This window comes from Bactrocera oleae, chromosome 6 (assembly GCF_042242935.1).
Source record: "Bactrocera oleae isolate idBacOlea1 chromosome 6, idBacOlea1, whole genome shotgun sequence".
In the NCBI taxonomy this organism is placed as follows: domain Eukaryota; kingdom Metazoa; phylum Arthropoda; class Insecta; order Diptera; family Tephritidae; genus Bactrocera; species Bactrocera oleae.
The window spans coordinates 17,122,913-17,142,900 of NC_091540.1; the positions used below are offsets into that span (position 1 = coordinate 17,122,913).

The 19,988-nt window shown below is 34.6% G+C and overlaps 1 protein-coding gene and 1 non-coding gene across 2 annotated transcripts in view; both read left to right on the forward strand.

Annotated features, from left to right (window-relative positions):
- The window catches only part of LOC106616411 (tyrosine-protein phosphatase vhp-1), an 85,233-nt gene that overhangs the window by 52,232 nt on the left and 13,013 nt on the right, over positions 1-19,988 (forward strand). The gene's annotated exons all lie outside the window — the stretch shown is intronic.
- On the forward strand, positions 14,932-15,137 carry LOC118680609 (U2 spliceosomal RNA). Its single transcript, XR_004976189.2, has one exon. It is a non-coding gene; the product is annotated as a U2 spliceosomal RNA (small nuclear RNA).

Below are 19,988 nucleotides of genomic sequence, written 5' to 3' on the forward strand. Positions count from 1 at the left end.
CTAACTACCATCCACCGTGAGTGTACAAACATTAAGCTATAACTTTTGATTCAAAACGTAATTTTTCAATCTAACTATATGTCCTGTTCAAAGAGGTAGACGTTCTTTTCCTGTGTCCATATACTTAAGTGGTAACAAATCAATGCAAAGTCAACGCAGATCTACTGAATATGACATAAAACGCAGAAATGGTTCCATCATTAACAAGATTACAAAAATCTTCCAAAGAAAAATTATTTCTCACTCTGACAACATACTCTCTTGACAAAATACTTCTATAAAGAAGTCAGGTGGTTGTATTTATCAAAAATATGTACCGCAAGCGTTTTCTACTACACATTCGCGATAAACATGTTGTTCCACAATTCTGATAATTTCCTACAAAACATTACATTCTTTGAATACAAGAACCATAATTAATGAAAGAAATTGATAGCTTTAAAAAAAAGAAGAATTCTGGTTAACAACAATTGTCCTTGTATCTTTTTAAAATCCGCAGAATGCAATATTGCCAGTGGCGCACTTCTCAATCACTACATATCAAGCAATTAGCCCTTTAATCGCCACAAAAGTCACGCCATCAAAAGTGAAATTGCCACAAAAGCGGAAAAGAGCAGCATCAGGACATCTCTTCGCTTGGCGTAATGAAAATGGCATTTTTAAGTGCGCCTCATTGAGCACTGCAGTGTCAGAATTGCGAAATTATAAATAGCAAGCTTGTAAGAGCGAACACACCTATGTTTGTACATACATATATACATACGAGTACATAGGTGTAGACATGTGTATGAAAATAGGTATGTAAGTATGTATATGTATGCCTCTGAAGGCTGCAAAGTGCTTGTTTGAAGTGTCAATTTTTTAATGGAACTTTTCATAAATAGCATTTCATAAATGCTGTCACCCAATCTCTTCGCGTCCTCCGTGTCTACACACCTTAGTACGTGTCTAATCGCTGGAAAAATCAAAGCTGCCGAAGCTTGTTGCCGACTGCCTGTTATACTAGCGATGTTCTCTTTTAAAAGTATATGTAGAATTCACATATGTAGAAGCACTAATAAGAGATAGTAATACGGTAGCTGAGGCGCCTAAATGCTGATGGTAAAAACAGTAAAATTTAATTTTCTTCAGAACCATACAAAAATAAATATAACTTATATATATATTTTAAAACCTAAACTCTTATCCGGCATATTTTGTAAACACTGTGAGATCTTCCATAATATATGTTGCAGGGCTGGTGATCCGGTGCAAAGATAGCTGAGGTTTTTGGAAAGCGTTTGGATCTCTTACCATTTTGTTAACTTTCTACAATCCATCAAATTAGAAAATATGTTTAATATAATCTAGTGTTATTCAACTCAAGGTACATCAGTTCACTTTCTTTTAAAACCGATTGTTTGTACTAAATATGATGCATATAAATGATATGTATGTATACGATTTGCATATCATATATGATTTCTATTTAAACCTCTACTCAATTCTTGGTCAAGCTTCACCTCAACTTGCACTTTAATGATATTCGACCGTCGAGGGTCCTACAAGTTTTACACCATCTCCAAATGTCTGATGTATTTTGGTAGGTTATGATTTATATTGTTCCTCATGGGCTATTAGACAAAAGATTTTGGTCAGATCAGAAATATAATTTAGGTTTAATGAACTTTGACCAATGTATCGATAAATTATAACACAATCGATAAAAACTCCACTCCAATTTAGAACAAGTAAACACTCATTATAATAATCAGTTTTTATCAGATTTCCTTGGATATGCTGACTAGATTAAAAAAAAGCCAAAATATTCGAGTCATTAGGAAGAAATGATAAACACATATAGACTTCCCGTACCAGAAAATTTTCAATAAGAATTTTTTAGTACTATCTCTATGAGTTAAGTCATGTTCACTAACTTACCTGCTAAATTTCACTTAAGTACTTCCACGTTTTGCTCGTTCTTCCCTCATTATTTAACTATTTCACTCCTTTAATAATAACAGAGAAAAGATTGTAACTCTCTACATAGACAAGATTAACAATTTTAAATGGATTGTTATGATATGGACTATATCGCTTTAGTTTTGGCAATAGCGACACCTAGCGAAATACATTTTTTCCCTATCAATTGCAAATATATATATTTAATTATGATTACTAAGAAAGAGTGTGATTTTTTAATCTAATCATTTTGGGATTCCGGCGAATTTTTTTTTATTTCCAAACTAAATAACTTTAACTACTAATAATTTCATTACGAATCATCAGAAGAAAGTAAAACAGGGAGACCTTGGAACTCAGTAAAAGAAATTTCTCAAATGCTAATACATGCGAGGAAAACACTACACTAACTACAATATTTAGATAGTTATAGAGATAAATGAAGTCTATATTTGCTTTACAGGCTGAGCCTATGGAAGTAGCCGGTATCTCACCAATTTAAGTTAAACCGTTGTTTATAAGAAGTATTTTTCGATGGAAGTTTACGTTATTTCTAAATATCGCAATTTTTCACTCACTAAAAACTACTGTTTGGATGCCGTTCAACACAATTTCCCCACACAGCACAAAATACAAGTAGCTTAAAACCATAGTAGCAATGTCACTTATACGCCGTGTAGAACAATGGGTTGGACACTACCCAAATTACTTGAAGACGCCTTAAATTGCATTATAATCGCTTTAATTAGGTAAAATATTGCAATAATTGAACGAGCATGTCAGCAGCGCTGTCGAATTCAATAATTTTCAATTTAATGTAATTCAATCAGCGAAAGATTTAAATAATTCATTCAAACATTTCAACGTCGGTCTCACCTAATTGAATTTACTCATTAATTTTTAGTGCAAGTTTTTCGCCTTTTAATTTCAGCATTATCAACGCGATTTTATCGCCTCGCTATGTTTATGTATTTGTAAATGTTATATATAGGGCAAAAGTTGCAAGTGATTACTTTGCGCCGATTGCATAGCCTTGCTGTGCTGGGGAATTCAACTGCCAAAGATTTCGCTGATTGTGCGCTATGCAAATGGCAGCAGCGTTTTTGTGCATTTTAGTAGCCCGGCTTTGTTTTTTTTTTTCTTTTATTTTGAAACACATTCTTTGCATTATTCTAATTTTTATTATTTGTTTTTATTTTTTCTTTTTGTCTTCAATTCTCCAAATTCTTTAGTTTGCTCGTTTGTGTATGGTGAGTATTTTTCTACAATTCCGCTATTGTTATGAGCTCACATTTTGGCACTGGATTGCACAATCAACTTGTCTACGACTGCACATTATACATTTCCATCCTCAACCCCGCATGCTTGCACTCTACAACAGCACGAGTTGCAATGGCAGCGCCAGCACCGCTTTTTAATTATGCAAAATCATGGGCTCGTGCTACCCTTCTCTCCACATTTCATTTGTTTATTTTTAGTTTTATTATATTTTCATATTTTAAAGCTTTGCGCGATATTTGACTGCCAGCAATCCACTTCCTTCTTCATATACCCTGAAACAACACAAAGCAAGGGGTTAAAGTCAATGCATTGTTCGCGCCGCTATTTCCGACCATGCCCACGCGCCCACCGCAACCACCACAACCTCCCTCGCTGGCGGCTGACAGCAGCCAACAACGGACCGGACCGTCAGCATTTGCCTGTTTTGTCTTTTTTCAAATACTGTTCATTTTTATTATTCATTCATTCTGAGCGCTTTAAGGCATTTTAAATGCAAATTGCAGTGCTAACGCCGTCGTACGCCACTAGTCCAGCCGAAATAATCGTTACAGTTACAGGATGTAGTTGAACAGTGCTTCGGCTTTGTTGGGGCGCATTTGGAAAACGCTCAGTGTTCGAGCTCATAATGAATACTAAATGCAGTTTGTATGAAATTACGTGGGCCCATGGGCCCAAGGGCTTCGCTAATACTTTTAAATAATTTGATTGAATATTTTAAAAGAAAATGTTCAACGTAATTCATTAAAATTCCCCCATTCACTCGCAAAGTTTCGATTTAGTATCGATCAGATTTTTATTACAGCTCCGCGCGCTTACTGAAATAAGAGTTAAGCGGGAATATGAATAAGTAAAAAGTCCACAGAAAATTCCAATTAGCTCTACTTTATAATCATTCGCTATTGTGAAGTTACTTTAGCTCAGGAATATGATATAAAAATTTCCATATACAGTGTCTACCAATACGGATGACGCGATTTTGTTCCAACCATGACAGCCATGTTTGTTCCACAAAGTATGTGTCAAATTTTGTCAGTGTGTTCAGTAAAGCTTGCCATTTAATAATGTCATGTCACTTTGGTACAACGCTTGGAAATTGTCCAATTTTATTACGCAAATTCTCACTCTCCCGTGGAAGCGGTAAGAGCTTTTCGCGCAAAACACGGTCGTCATAATGTTTCTTCTGAGCGCGCTACTCAGCTTATTAGTGCAAAATTCTAAAATGAATCTCCACAATAGTGTGCCACGTTCCCGTCAAAAAAGGGAAGGAAATATCGCTGGCGTTCAGGTTAATCCGAATCAGTCGGTTCAACCTCGATGACAACATGGCGAATTTTGCTGTTGGATTTTACTCTACATCCGTATAAGATTGTGTTGGCACAAGAACTGAAGCGGACAGAATATTTAAAGCACCGTAGCTTTGCCGATTTGGCGCTGGAAATGATGGAAGACAACGGCGAGTTTCATCGAAAAAACATTTTCTCAGATAAGGCCCATTTCTGGCTTAATGGCTTCGTCAAGAAACAAATTATTTTCGCTAATTGGGTGAGATAAATCCTCGTGTGGTTCAGGAAACGCAATTGCATCCCCAAAAATTTACCGTTTGGTGCGTATTGTGGTGGATGTCTCTGCTATCCTTTGAGATTAAAGCTTATGACGGCTTAAATCTTATAGTATATAAAAGTCAAGAAAATTTCTGATTTCTTTGATAATCTCATCCCAAAGCATAAAAGACATTGTTTGTAAGTTACTTCAAGCTTTAGTTTCTTCTTAAAACTTTTATGTGAATGAAAAATGAACTTGAGTAATTCCCCAACTCCGTCAGCGTTGAAAAAAATACCGCCGAACATAATACAAGTAATATATTTTATATCTACCAACAAATCAAACAATTTTTAAAAACAATGAGCTTAAAGAAATATATTTCGACTAAAGTCCACTTCAGAAAAATCGTAGATCTCTTAGTCATGCCTACAGAAATTGGTGTTATTGGCTTTTACACAGATACTTTATAAAATTTCGGGGAATATCTATTCCATCTATAATTTTTATATTGTATAACTCCTAGAGTTCTTAAGTTTAGCCATATAATAATTTAATGCTACAAACTCTCTAAAGCTTACTTACCGCATCACATGGAGTATCGACTGGCTGCCTAACCTTACTTTGCCGTCTTTTCAATATGCCTAGCTTCAATTTCTATACTTCGGTATTGAAACTCCTCCCCCAAAGATGTTATATATTGTACTTTAGCAAGGAAACGGCTTTTGAACACTTGTCGACTAAAATATTTATTCTATATTTTGAAATATGAAGGAGCGAGATGGACTTATCATTACCGACAGTTCAAAGAGAAAAGGAAAACAGAGGGAAGTAAAATCAAAGAAACATAATTGGCATAATTATTGAAGCCCTCAACGATGGTCTAAGTTCTCTAAAACTACATTTTAAATAAACAACCGCTTAATATTCTGAGCAGAGACTCACTAGCTTCTTCGAAAATTTAATTACTGAATATCATCCCACAAAAGTGTTACCTAAATTTTTTAGAGGTATATACCAACCCAATTTTATGAACCACCTCTTCAGTCACGAAACCATTAAAAACACGCTTCTAGCAATTTTCACCACTTGCGTATTTGCAATTTAGTAAGTAATTCAAACACTTTGCACTGTCACATTATCCAACAACAAACACGTTCGTAAATAATTGACAGTTTAGCCATTGGCAGGCGGTTTCATTGCACAACATTTACATATGAAATTACAATCGATTGGCTATTGATTATTTTCGCCAGCAATTCGCGTCAACTGACGTCCCTGACAACAGGATGTGTCAGACACCGTTTTATTCGCAGGTGTCATTTATTTACATGCAAATTCGTTTTGTAATTGTTGTAATTGTATGCGTGTTGCATATTAATTGAAAGGCTTGCATGCAAAGTGCAATATCACAATATATAAGTACATACATTAGGGTAAGGCCAAAAAATAATGTAATATCGATATATCAATTTGCCGCTCTCTCAGCTAGTAGCCCTTCTTCCAATACTGCTGGAAGACTAAACCTACATCCTTCAAGCAATGTTTTTAAAGCTTTACACAGGCAGGGATTTAACTAGATCTTATTGGTAATATGGATTCCCAACTGACTAATCGAAAAACGATGTTAACGTGATAATTTTTATCAAATGCCCATTTCTAACGAAGTGTCCTTCCTAACACGTAATTAAAATGCCATCGGATTAACATTGAGGTGATTTGTTCAGGAAAGGATAAGGGTACGGTCCATGGATCTGCTGAGAGTTATTATACAGGAATAGTTAGCTAAAGTAAGTTTCAGTATAAAAGCCGAAAACTTTTAATGAAACTTAGGGCATTCGTGCATTGAAGGCGTCTATTGAAAAATCTATTAATTCCAAATAGGCAAGAGTAGTATCACCAAACTCTAGTTCTTTTTTCTATTACTATATAAGTTTAGGGACAGACTTTAAGTGAGGAGAAAACAAGATAGTTGGGCCTTAGTTCTAGGCATCAAACTACCTTAAAGTTTAAAGTGGTAGTGTTGTGTTGGATATATGAGCTTCATTTGCTTTTGTGATTTATCCCCTATATGCCCTACATTATTTAAATACTCTCTTCTCCTCCCTCTTTTATAGATTGTTTTCTCCTGGTATCTCATCTGACTTCCTCCTTCTTTCTGAGTCAATCACTTTTTTCTTAACTAAGCTTTAAATCAGTTAATTGTTCAGCATAATTATGTTATTGCGCTCAATGTACCACAGTTGAGGCACACACACCTTATAAACCATAATATTTTCGCCTCCGTTGCGAATTCATAAATCCTTCGTAATCTCAGGGGAACTTACTGCAAAATATATACTTCTCTCCTCTCTCTGCTGCTTTGTACACACCCACATAACTGTACAGTAATCGTAGTGTATGCTTATGTTGCTAGTTTTACAACTCTTTAAACAATTTCCCTTTTATTCAAGGCCACAACAGCAGTTAAGCGTATGATAACAAAAGCAAAAACAAAAAACACTGTGGAACGGAAAACACAAGAAAAATAACAACTACCAACATAGTTGCATAGGTAACACACGTATGTAAATATTATGTGCCCCGCCCACACAACAGCTAAACACACCCCCATACATCCATAAGTGCTTAGAAGCTCACGAGCAATCAACGCCGAGTTATGCAAAAACAAAGCAAACAGTCCGTTATAAGCAAATTGCGGCGCAACAAAACAATTCAAGAAAGTTAGCAACAAAGAAAACGGTAAATGTGAATAAAATAAAAGTAAAAATTTAAATTTAAGCGAGGAGTGTGGAAGTGAAATTATGCGCTTGAATGAGAAATGCAATTTTGCATGTGGAAGATAACAAAAACAATTGTTGTAAATATGCAGGCGCAAGTTTTAACTGCTTTCAAGTCCCTAAACACTTACAGTACAGTGTTGTTGAGAAAATTAGCACAACACTTAAAATTTAATTTAATTTATACAAATGAACTTTAAGCCCCCCTGGTTAGGCATGACAAATGGCTGTAGATATATAAATATAGTTTGATAATTTTGAGATTTTGAGAATTTTTAAACTTAATTGCAACTGGCTACTATTACATATAAAAAGAGGATTGCTGCGTCACAGACAATTTTTAAACTCGACACTGCGAATATTATCAATAAAATAGAAGGGTACAAAAAATCGTAGAGTTGCTGAGTCCATTTTTGGGCTGGTATTTACATTAAATTTTATTTTAAAATATCGGTAAATAATTATATCCGCTGGAGAGTATAGAATTTATTACTCCCACTCACAGCCTAGAGGGCATTTTAGAAGAATGCTTGATGATTGTAAACTGCTCTCCGTATAAGTTTTAAGCAGTTTTGCGATGTTAGACCAAACATTTATTTAAAAGAGACAAAAGGAACAAGAAATATTCAATTTGTGTGTCTAATAAGTTTAACATGACTCACTAAAAAACAAGAACACCACTTTTGTCGAAGGAAAAGAGATGAACTAAGTGAAAAAACGATAACTTTGAATCAGTTTGTAAGGCAGATATATGCTATATTTGTAGTGATCCGATCTGAACAATTTCTTCGAAGATTGCACCGTTGCCTCAGACAATACGCCATGCTGAATTTCTTGAAGACATCTCGTCAAATAAAAAGTTTTTAATACAAAAACATGATTCCGATCGTTCAGTTTGTATGGCAACTATATGCTGTAGTAGTCTAATCGGAATAATTTCTTCGAAGATTGTAGCGATGCTTCAGAAAATATTCTTTGCCGAATTTGGTGAAAATACCTTGTCAAATGAAAAAGTTGTCCATACAAGCACTTGATTCCAATCGTTCAATTTGTATGACAGCAGTGGTCCGATATCGGCAGCTCCGACAAATGTGCAGCTTCTTAGTGAGAAAAAAGTGTGCAAATTTTATATCGATATCTCAAAAACTAAGGACCAGTTTGCGTATATACAGACTGACAGACGCACATGACTAAATCGACTCAGTTCATCATGCTGATCATTTATCATCATATACTTTATCATCATCATGCTTTATAGGGTTTCCGACGTTTTCTTATAGGTGTTAAAAACTTCATGGCAAACTCAATATATTCTGTCCAGGGTATAATAACTCATTAACACTAAATATTCTACAGATGTGGTCATTTCTGACTGTTCCCAGTATTTCACCTGTACTTCTCTACTGCTTGAACGAATTTAATATGAAAAATTAATTAAATAAAAATCATCGTCATAACTTTGAGAAATTGTCTTGTTATTGAAGTATCTTTTTTCATAAAAATTTAAAGTTAAGCAAAAATAAAGAATAAAGAACTTGATCATCTGCTTGCTGCTTTATTTTTGCACAACACTTTAACATTTACCATAAGTTAGCGCATTTGTTTATGCATATAAAAGAGTAGGACACCCCCGTGCATGTTTGCATGCTCGAGATCGTTCTGGGCCAAGCCCTTGATTTTACTTTACGTTTATGTTGCCTTAACGTTGACGGGTGGCAATAATGGCAGCGCACATTAAAGCATATTTAATCAGCACTGTGCAATATTTACATATTTGCTAACAAATACATATACGAACGGCTGAGACACTTGGAAAAGTGCATTTAGTGGATCTGTATTACAAGTAGTTATCATAATGGTAATATTAGGAACTAGTTGGCAAATTATTACTTAAATCCAAACCTGAACCATCTGAAGTCAAGCGTTTATCAGGGAGGCTTCAAAGTCTCTAAACTAGATTTCTGCTTTCTTCTTTAGTAAGACGAAATTGTTGAATACTGGTGATAATTCTCCTAGCAGCTGAAGAAGACAAGACGACGAGGTCCACCTTAGCTTGACTACTACATATTTATAGGCGCATTACAAAAAACTTGATGCAAATTTTGCAGTCAGCGTATACTTCCTTATCAGTTGAGCATTTGTGATCAACAATTGCTCAAGAACGATATAGCATACTTGTATGTGAAACGAACATACATCTGCAAGTACAATTTTCATACATATATATATTTACAGTTAAGTGTCATTGCATAATTTCCAACCTTGCGCTTTTTTGTAGTTATGCTACTATTCGGTATCAGGAAAAGCGCAAATTTTATTTTCTTTTCAATTTTCTTCTGCTGCAATGCGAACTTGGAAGAATTGAAGTGCTCGTACTTCTGAGCTTTTAATCAGATTTAGTGTCTACAAAGTTTTAATTAACTACTCACAAATGTATACTTAGCTTATATAACTTTTAGCTTTTTAGAAAGTTGTGAAAATTTATTCAAATGCAAAGAAAGATTTCTATCTAATGAGAACATCAGCGTCAGAAACACCAAAATATCGGCGTTAAAGCACCATGTTGAGAAGTAACAAAACACCTATTCGAAGTATTTTTTTTTATCCACTTTAAAGTTTCTTCATGTAAAATAAAATCGAAGAAATTCCTATTCTAAAAGTATTATAAACCAACTTATTTCGGACTCGTTATTGAGGTTATGTTGAAGGTATCTCTTTTCGTAAATATCGAGTGATAATCTCGTGGATGATATAAAAACAAATTAAATACTTACAACTTAGTCCCACTACCTTTAATTTCAAAAATGAATAAATGAGATCATTCATTTTCATTATATTCCAAAAAGCTAAAAGAACACTCGAAATATTGTAATATTGCCCACCTCCAAAATGCTTCTTAGGTTAGTTTTAAGATTGGATGTAATACTTAATACTGTTGATATGCTCGTAAGCCTTAAAGCTGTTGAAAATTCCGCACTGAGAAAACTAACTCTGGAAATCCGCACTGTTATAATTTACCAACGGCTATTTCAAATGAATATGTCATTTTCTAACAATAATTCAACACTAGAAGATCCTGTATCAATATGGTTCTGTATACCGTATATTATACATACTGATTGTATGATGATTACATGATCATCTGAACCATAAATATCTCTGTCATCAGGAGAATATTAACAAGCTGTCGCAAATGCTTTCTAATGTATATTAGTTTTTTATGGGGTCCACCACACTTGTTCGTGGTGCGGAACGGTGTCGGAAAGTTTTAGGAAAATGTCTAATAGGTACTCTCAAATATAGCACTATATGACATAACATATCGAATGCTGTGTTAATAGAAACATAAAAACTGTCGAACTTTTAAGAACCTTTTTTTGGAAATTTTTAATTTTAATTGAAGAACGATCAACATTAAAGTATTGTACATTCATTATTAAGAAAATGCATGAATTTACTTGGCTCACGGGTCGTCCGGGTATTGCAAATTAACCGTTCCGGCTTTTCAGAATCTGTGAGTTTTTATACTTTTAATTAACTACTCGGACGTCCACAATGATCGAAAAAGGGCAGCTACTATGGTTAGCACCTGAATCAATCTCAGATTAATAAAGAATACATTTAATTTCGCCTGTAATAAGCCTTGTTGTGCACTTTGTGTAAACGACATTTTCAATGGAAAAATTATCATATTTCATGTTTTTCTTATCATGAACTTCACATGGCAAAAATTTTACCTTATCGTAATATATTTCATGTGACGTTTTTGGTGCATGGTACAATATTTTGAATGAAGTTACATGATTCTTCCAATAGCAAGGGGCCACCATCGAAATCCATTTGAGAATTTCAAAACAACAACTTATGTGACAGATTCCCGAAGTTCTCAATAGCATAATCGAAATTCACACATTTCACACGTGGTACACGGGATTGAATTATTCACACGAAGTTTACAATAAAGATGAATATATAGAGTTTATGGTATATAAAAGGGTTTACTTATACAGCAAAGATATTTTCAGATTTTTTTTTTCGTTAACATATTTTTCCACCAATCTTTTGGAGTACGTTTAATTAAAATTCTGGGTAAATAATTGCTACCCAACAGCCCAAAGCTTCTACTGGTGCTAAAATTAGAATTTATAAAAAGTTGAGAAATGCGGCGATATCGATCTTTTCGAACAAGTCTCAGAACATTTCATTTTTGGCTTGATAACAATTTAGTTTTTTATCTAAGCTTACCCTATACTGAGAACTCGAACACAATTGTATAGTAGAGAGAAAGAAGAAGCAATTGCGATATGAGAAAGAGAAGAGGAATAGAGGGTTTTGGGTATACCAAGTATGCGTCCATTATATATGTATGTACAAGGTGCGTTCCAAAGTAAACAGGACTTTAAAAAAAAAGACAGAACAAATGGTTTTATCGGCAAAATCAATTAATTTTATTCAAAATAGTCTCCTTCTGCTTTAATACATCCAAAAGCATGTCGAAGGAGTGTTTTGGCTCGTTGCCAGGTATGGCCGCCAGTATGCCGGTGCAAGCCTTTTGAATGGCCTCCACGTCTGCATAACGCTTTCCTTTCATCGGCAAATGCATTTCTCCGAAAAGGTAGAAGTCGCACGCTGCCATATCAGGTTAATACGGGGAGAGGTTGATTGTTAAAATGTGATTTTTGATCAAATAATCGGCTACAAGCGTCGATCGATAAGACGGCGCATTATCGTGCAACAAACGCCAACTTCACCAAACGCTTCAAAACTCCAATGTAGAATACCGCATTAACGTTTTGGCCGGGTGGAATAAATTCTTTTCGGACAATACCCTGGGAATCATAAAAACAAATCAGCATTGTCTTCACTTTTGACTTCTCCAGGCGCGATTTTTTGGGTTTCGGCTCATTTCTCATTTATGTCCTCACGACCACTTTGAAAGCGTTGAAACCACTCGTGCACTTTGCTTTTTCAATGGAAACGTTTCGGTAAAAGTTTTACCAATTTTAAAACAAAATTTAATGTTGGCTCTTTGTTCGAAGCTCATTTTCGCACCGATGACAAAAACATACTGACACTTAAAACTCAATAACTTCACTTCCAATAGATGAAATGTCATGAAATTTTTACTGAAAGTCGATAAAGGATAGCAGGTTCTAACGCACTAGTCGACATATAGATGGCGCCACTAGAGTTTACTTTGTTACTTGTTTACTGTTTACTTTGGAACGCACCTTGTTCGTACAGGAAGCAGTTGAATACTGCTGGAAGAAAAGCATTTACTTTTAAACCTGTCCTCTTAAAGGCAGATGGCAAAGTATGGTAAATACTAAAATCGCAAAGTCCAATATTATGTCCATTTCAGAGAAGTTTATTAAAAAATGGTATTTTCATTATTGTTTCCTTAAAAATTCGAGGTTTCCAGGTATACTTAGTGCATATTTAAACAACAGCAAGCTTCGCTCAAAAATCTCCATACGAACTGAATAAAGAATTCCTTCACAGCGCAGTCATCCAGGAGGGCATTTTAGTTTATTAACTATACATAACAAAGAACCTAAGGAGCTGCCCAGTTTGCTTTGCTTACCAAACTTCGAATATTTTGAATTTAGTTTCAAATGATTTTCGCACTCGCTTACAAAATGTCAGAACTGGAGCGTGAAAACAAAATTTCGTAAGAGCTATTTTGAACTAACTATAATCACATGTAAATTTTGTAGATCACAACAATAAATAGTTTTTCTAAAAAATATCTTATTTACTAACCAAGAATTTCTATTTCCAAAAAAAAAAATTAATATCTATGTTTGTTTATAAATATGTATACATTAGAAATTCTGGATTATTGCAGAAAAATAAAAATAAAAATTTCTTTTGAGTAAGAAAAAATTTTCATCTCTTGTAAAGACCTTTTTATTTCCTCGTAAAATAATCAAAAGCATTTAGGTCATATATTTATATACGACATACTTGTGTATAAAAGTATATGCATATGAAAGCAAGAGTCTATTATTTCAAAATCCTATACATACATATTGTGTATGTGTTTATAGTAAAAAAAGCTTTTCAAATCTTTTTGTTCGCTTGCACTCATTCCCGCCATTTCGCTTTTGAGTTCACATTATAAACTGCAATAATTTTTGCTGGAATTGCACTCATTTCGCCATAATCCCTGCCAGAGGGTGGGCGAATTGCCACAAAACTGATTTTTAATTTCCCTAGCAACATGTGGAAACACAAAGCCAATTATGTGGAAAATTTGCGCTTTGTTGGCAAATCATCATATTTCTCTTTGGAAATGTGTGCGTGGTTGGAAATAATTAGTTTTAGTTTTTTAATTGAAACGGAAACGAGTTGTAAGGCCAGTTTAAAAGTAAAATTATGTGTTCAAATACTTAAAAAAAAATGGTAGCAATTTGAAAATATAATAACGAGAAAGATAGCAAGATAATGGTAAAAGGTTAGAAAACAGAAAAAAACTAAAATAGGTTTGACAATATAACAATGAAGGAGAGAGAAAAAGCTATTGTTGCGCGTTTTCCTCTCAAAGTTTTATCAATCAACATCAGCGAACGGAAAGCTTTACACCTTCGTAAAAATATTATAATTTCTGAGGCTGCTGACTTTGAAAGAAGAAGTCGTTTTAGATGAGTTTCCTAAAGATTTTCTACCACAATGTTAGCGCTCTTTGAAACCACAGGCTCAGCAGGTTGTTCTTTCCTCTCTCAGAGCATATGTAGCTCTCCCATATAAGATAGGTCTATATAGGGAGTTTCTTTTATTAAAGATCATATAAGATATACGTATCTAGAGTTCTAATCTTCAAGCGAAAAATCTATTTGAATTTTTCGTTATCAATAATTTTATTATAGTGAGAGATAAACTCTTAACAACTTTTTTATGAAATCTACAATGTTCTAGTTTTATTAAATTTAACCTAGAATACCAAAAAATCTGTCTTTTCTTAAGATTTAGTGAAAGGATCTACGATTTATACAAAAGTACAAAATAGAAATCTAAATACTTAAATGCTTAAACTTATAAAAAAAAGCTGCTATTCCACATCAGGCTTCTCTGGAACTTCAGCGCAGTCATTCAGCGCAGTCATTCTCTTAAGTAGAATGAGTCCTGAAAGCCAAAAAGCATACCAGACTTTTAATGAAAGCTGAATATAGCGCTGAACGCCAGCGTAGGTTGATGTGGAATAGCAACCTTTGAGGGGTTTTTGATATTCAGCTTTTTTTTACGTTGCCTTCCATCCTTCAATGTTTCGCAGATGGTTGCATACCTGTACGGCTCTTCAGCATTTCTTTCACCTTTTGTAGGTCCTTCAATTCTCATACACTTAAGATTTATTTCTACACAAGTAGTGTACTTTTGGCGTTGAATAGTTATCGCTTCTCGGCCTTATGGCTAAGATCAAATGTAGTATCTGTTCTTATCAGCTTAACATCTGATAGATCCTCCATCGAAGGACAACAAATGTTAAACTGATTTTTGGAAATCGATGGAGTGTTTTAGGGGCTATTGCAGTACCACCGGGAATTCAGCTCAAATTATTTAATACATTGAATTTAAGAACGAATAAGTTAAGGCTACCTAAAATGTTGTAAATAACTCTTCTAAGTATGATTATTCACTCAAAGCAATAAAAATAGCAAAAACTACGACAGTTACTTTGCTTTACTTATTTAAATTTATACTAAAAAAGTATAGTTTGTATTTAAGGCTTCTCTAGCCGATTTAAGTTAAGAAGAAGAGTTTGTCCCCACCAGGCGATTGATGACTTTTATGATATCTATGTATTGTATTATTGTAGCTTTATAGTTATAATTTGTTAATCATCGCTTTCGCTTCACTTGATGCCAAGAATTAGAATATGATAAAACAAGAAAAACCGTTAACTTCGGTTGCATCGAAGTTAGAATACCATTCAAAAATAAAAAAATTTCCATAGAAGCACTTGATTTTTATCGGCCAGTTTGTATGGCAGGTAGTATATGCTACAGCGATCTGATCCGAACAATTTGTTCGGATATTGTGGTATTGTCTTTAATAATAATTCACACGAAAATTCGTGAAGATATCTTGTCAAATAAAAAGTTATCCATACAAGCACTTGATTCCATCCGTTCAGTTTGTATGGGAGCCATATACTAGAGTGATCAGAGACTCCGACAAAAACAGCATCTTGTGGTAAAAAGGATATGCGCAAAATTTCGGGGCGATATCTCAAAAACTGTGAGACTAGTTATTGTATATACAGACAGACAGACAAACGGACAAGGCTAAATCAACTCAACTCGTCACGCTGATCATTTATGTATATATTTTATAGGGTCCCGAGTTTCCTTCTGAGTGTTACAAACTTTGTGAACGAGAGAATGTTATGTAACCTGATCACATTTAGGTAGTCCAAAATATGTCCTTTATTACATCGCTTATTTTAACGTAACCGTCTGTTTCCGTAACAAGACGTGAAAATTGAACGTTAAAAGCTTTCCTAAAGCTCATTGCTTTCCTAATTAATCCGTTAACAAACCGAATGCATATCCACAGATATACAATATATATATATGTACATAGAGACATATGCATATCCTTAGTTCCGTAGTACTATTATTTGGCATATCTAGTTTGTGTATACTTTTGTTAAAGACGTGAAGAAGTAAACTTCTCCGGTAACCTTCATCACCACCAAACTAACTCTTGTTGACTTTCAAAACTTTCCACCAGAGTAGCACTTCGTAAAAACTGATGAATAAAAGTACGCCAAGAACGCGGTAAAACATTTCACGTACACACATCTTAGTTTGCGGTTAAAATATTGAATATTTCACACAAAGTGCTTTCAAAACTAGAAGACTTTTACATTCCCTGGCGCCATGAGATGAATGTATATGCCGTAGAGGTATTATAAAAGCATAAAAGTTATGCGTACATTTGTAACCTGAAAATAAATTTTAGAATAGTCAAAGTTTTTGCTGCGTTCATGAGTACTAATTGGGCTCTTCATAGTTACAAACATTTCAATTCAATTTCAAAGTAGAATAGTCACAATTCGCAATATATGAGTAAGTATGGGTAGTTCCTCCTTTTGTTAATCTAAAGCCAAAGTCGTTGGAAGTAAGGTTTGTTTTTAGTGTCCTTCATCCAACATTACTTTAAAAAATTTTAAGTTTTAACTAATTAAATTTTAACATTCTGCGGTCAAAAGAAGTCATTTGCTCTTTTCTCGTATTTAGAGAATCGATGGCTCTACTTCCAGCAAGCGCCGAGCAATTCAAAAGTAAATGCTATGCTGATTTTCTCGCAAAGCTGCAGAAACGACAATCCGCCGTTCTACAGTTTACGGAAATACTTTTTGATAATATGATGATCCAAACCGAAAGGTTTTACAGCTATCTTTATCCAAATCAAAGATCAGCAATACGAATGAAAAAAATCAATTCAAACAAGTCTAGAAAAAGCTCAAGAACGTCGGTCAAAGTTGAAGTGTTTGATCATCATATGTAGCATTACCTCAAACTTTGTTTCATTTGCAATTTTACACTAAAATTAGGGTTTACAAAACCGGTCTCAGTTTCGAAGATTATCTTTACTTTAACGTAAATTTCTTTACAGTCAGCATTCTCTCGAGGACTGAGTACGTGAAAAAGTGGGATCCTTTTCAAGGTAGTCACCGTAAATTGTATAATTTTATGCCCAAAGTATAGACTCCAAAACTTCATCTAACTTTAATTGTTGTATCGTTCGACGCTTTGATTCGATTCATCGCGTACAATTTGCTCGGTATTCATTGGACTCTGGAGTAAAATGTTGAAGCCATGTTTTAACGGTTGTCACATATTTTATGGTAAAAAATGGTTTTATTGTCATTGAACAGCTTCAAACACTTCTCGGCTCTGAATTATCACTTCGTTCTCATTCCGATTAGTTACGATTCATTTTCCACAGAGTTTACGAGATCAAAGTACTGAAGAACAATATGTTCAATATATTCCTTTAATATTTTTAGATTATCAGTTGTTCGGTTCCACTCCTTATTTACCGTTATCCAAAATCATTTTATCGAAAAGAGTTTAGAAATGTTCTAATAACTGAAATTTATTTCAATGAATTCAGGTAGAATTTACAGTCCTCAGATTCAATATTTACGAGTATAACAAACTAAAGTTAACATATTTCATCACAAAATCCATAGATTCACCGAAATATGTATATTCAGTGAGCTTACTTATGCACATTCGCGAACAAACACTTAAGCTCGTGGGCACTCACGAGTGCTTTTATACCACTTGTGCAATGTATGGAGCTTATATTTCGCGAAAAATAACCAAAATTAAGGAGAAAAAAATGCCACGCATGACCCACATCCCACATATACACAAACACAAACGCATGCGAATGATTGCTTTTGGAAGCAAGCGTAGGTCATAAGCGTGCGTGAAGGTAGGCGAACATTTATTAATGTTTGAGTGCGAGTGACGATGCAAGGACATGTGAAGCGACCACGCCTTGACTAGCAGTTTTTCGCATCAATAGACACAAGAATAACAAAATCAAAAACAAAAGTCTCGCCTATTCACATTCATTCATCAAAAAAGCGGAAGAGAATTTATGCGGCACACAGATACTAGCAGTTATATGCATACATGTACAGTTCACTGTGAGTATAACATCATTTTTTAAAAGTCGCAGCTTTTCGTCAACCAGTTGCTTGTCAGTTGTGCATGGATTCCCTTTTTTTCGCCGTTTACAGGTGACGAAATTTGCATTCGGCGCACACATTCAAAGTTTTCGCCTACGAGGGTGTGTTCAAAAGTAGTATATCTAAGTTACAGCGGCGCTTTTGTTTGGACATCCACTCGTTTTAAGTATCAAAAAACAGTGGTTCTTTAATATATATCTGCAGTATTTAAGGAGATTTTACCTAAGTTAAAGAAGTAAGGAAGCGCTAAGTTCGGGTGTAACCGAACATTTTATACTCTCGGAACTTGCAAAGGTCAAAGCCGGGAAACATTTTTTTCGAATTTCAATAATATAACTGACATGTTGACCGATATTTTCGGTAAAAAGCTCGCAATACCAACTGGCATGCGCATATTCGGTATCTAGGAAATTGAATAGTTTTGGCAAACGCACTATTCGTGCAAAGTTTTATCCGGAAACAATGACTGGTTTTTGATTTGTATACTGAAAAATGAAAGAATCAGATGGAATTAAAAGTTTTGTTATATGGGAAGCAGGCGTCTTTTTCGTCTGAATTTCGCATTGTAACGTAGGAATGTAAGATGATATTACCTACCGAACTTGGTTGAAATCGGGCGTGCAGATGCCGAGATATGTATTTTCACTTAAAAGTGGGTAATGTCTCGCTCAACGATTATGCATTGTTCTGAAGTGCAACACTTCAAGTGGTTGACGATGATAACTGTGACGATTCTTAGAACCCCTAGTCATCCATACACACAAATACATCCATATTAATCCACGCTCATTGCCACATACTAAAATTTCCATACGCAAGCACACAGACGGAAATTTATGCTTCCATATGCGCTGGCATTACGCTCTCGAGTGTGTTTTACGTTTGGTAATTGAACTGAAGTGCGTGGCAGAGAAATTCCTTAGCTTAGATACAAAGGCCGAGTGGGCGCTGTTGCAGTGAGTGTGCAGAAAGTGCGACTCTGTAAGTCGATGGCAAAATGCATGTATGTGTGTTCATTGTTGTTTTTGTTTTACAGCATTTATGTTTCTCGAATGCGCTTTCTCTTTAGCCCCTTTCGTCTTTTTTTGCATTTCCTTTTCAAACTCTAAAATGTTCACTCGTTGTGTTGACATGGCGTATACGCAACATTATTTTACTTTGCATTACAAATTTGGTTTTTTTTTCATATAACAAATGTTGACAGATTTTCACTTTAAATTCCTAGAAATTTTATTGTAGTTATTCTTACATTTGAAGCTTTCACTAAAAAGGTGTTCGCTAACAGAAGTTGCTTAGCAATGTATACTCGGAATGGTATTGCAATTTTTATATTTTGTATATTAATCATATATCTCTTCAACATTCAAGGTCGTGTTAGCTATAGTAGAAGGCTATGGCTCCCTATTAGTCGTAAACTTATTCTTGTTTTACCACTTTCATTTTCGATCATAAACTGTCGGCCAAAATTACTAAAAAGAAAGCTCGTAACGAAATAAATTTCAGAGGTTTTCGATTGAAAGCTCAAAATAGATGAAAGCTCTAAGCTCAAGCGAAGTGTAAACTCACACTCTTTTGTGTTTAACTGCTTGCATCTTCTATCATGATATCGCCGACCAAGAAAAGAAAGCTCGTGGTGAAAGAAACATCAAAGTTTAAACAAAAGTGTCTAAAAAGGTTTTTGGTGGCTTTCTTTGGTAACTGTATATAATTAAGTAAGCCTCATTCACTGCACACTCAAG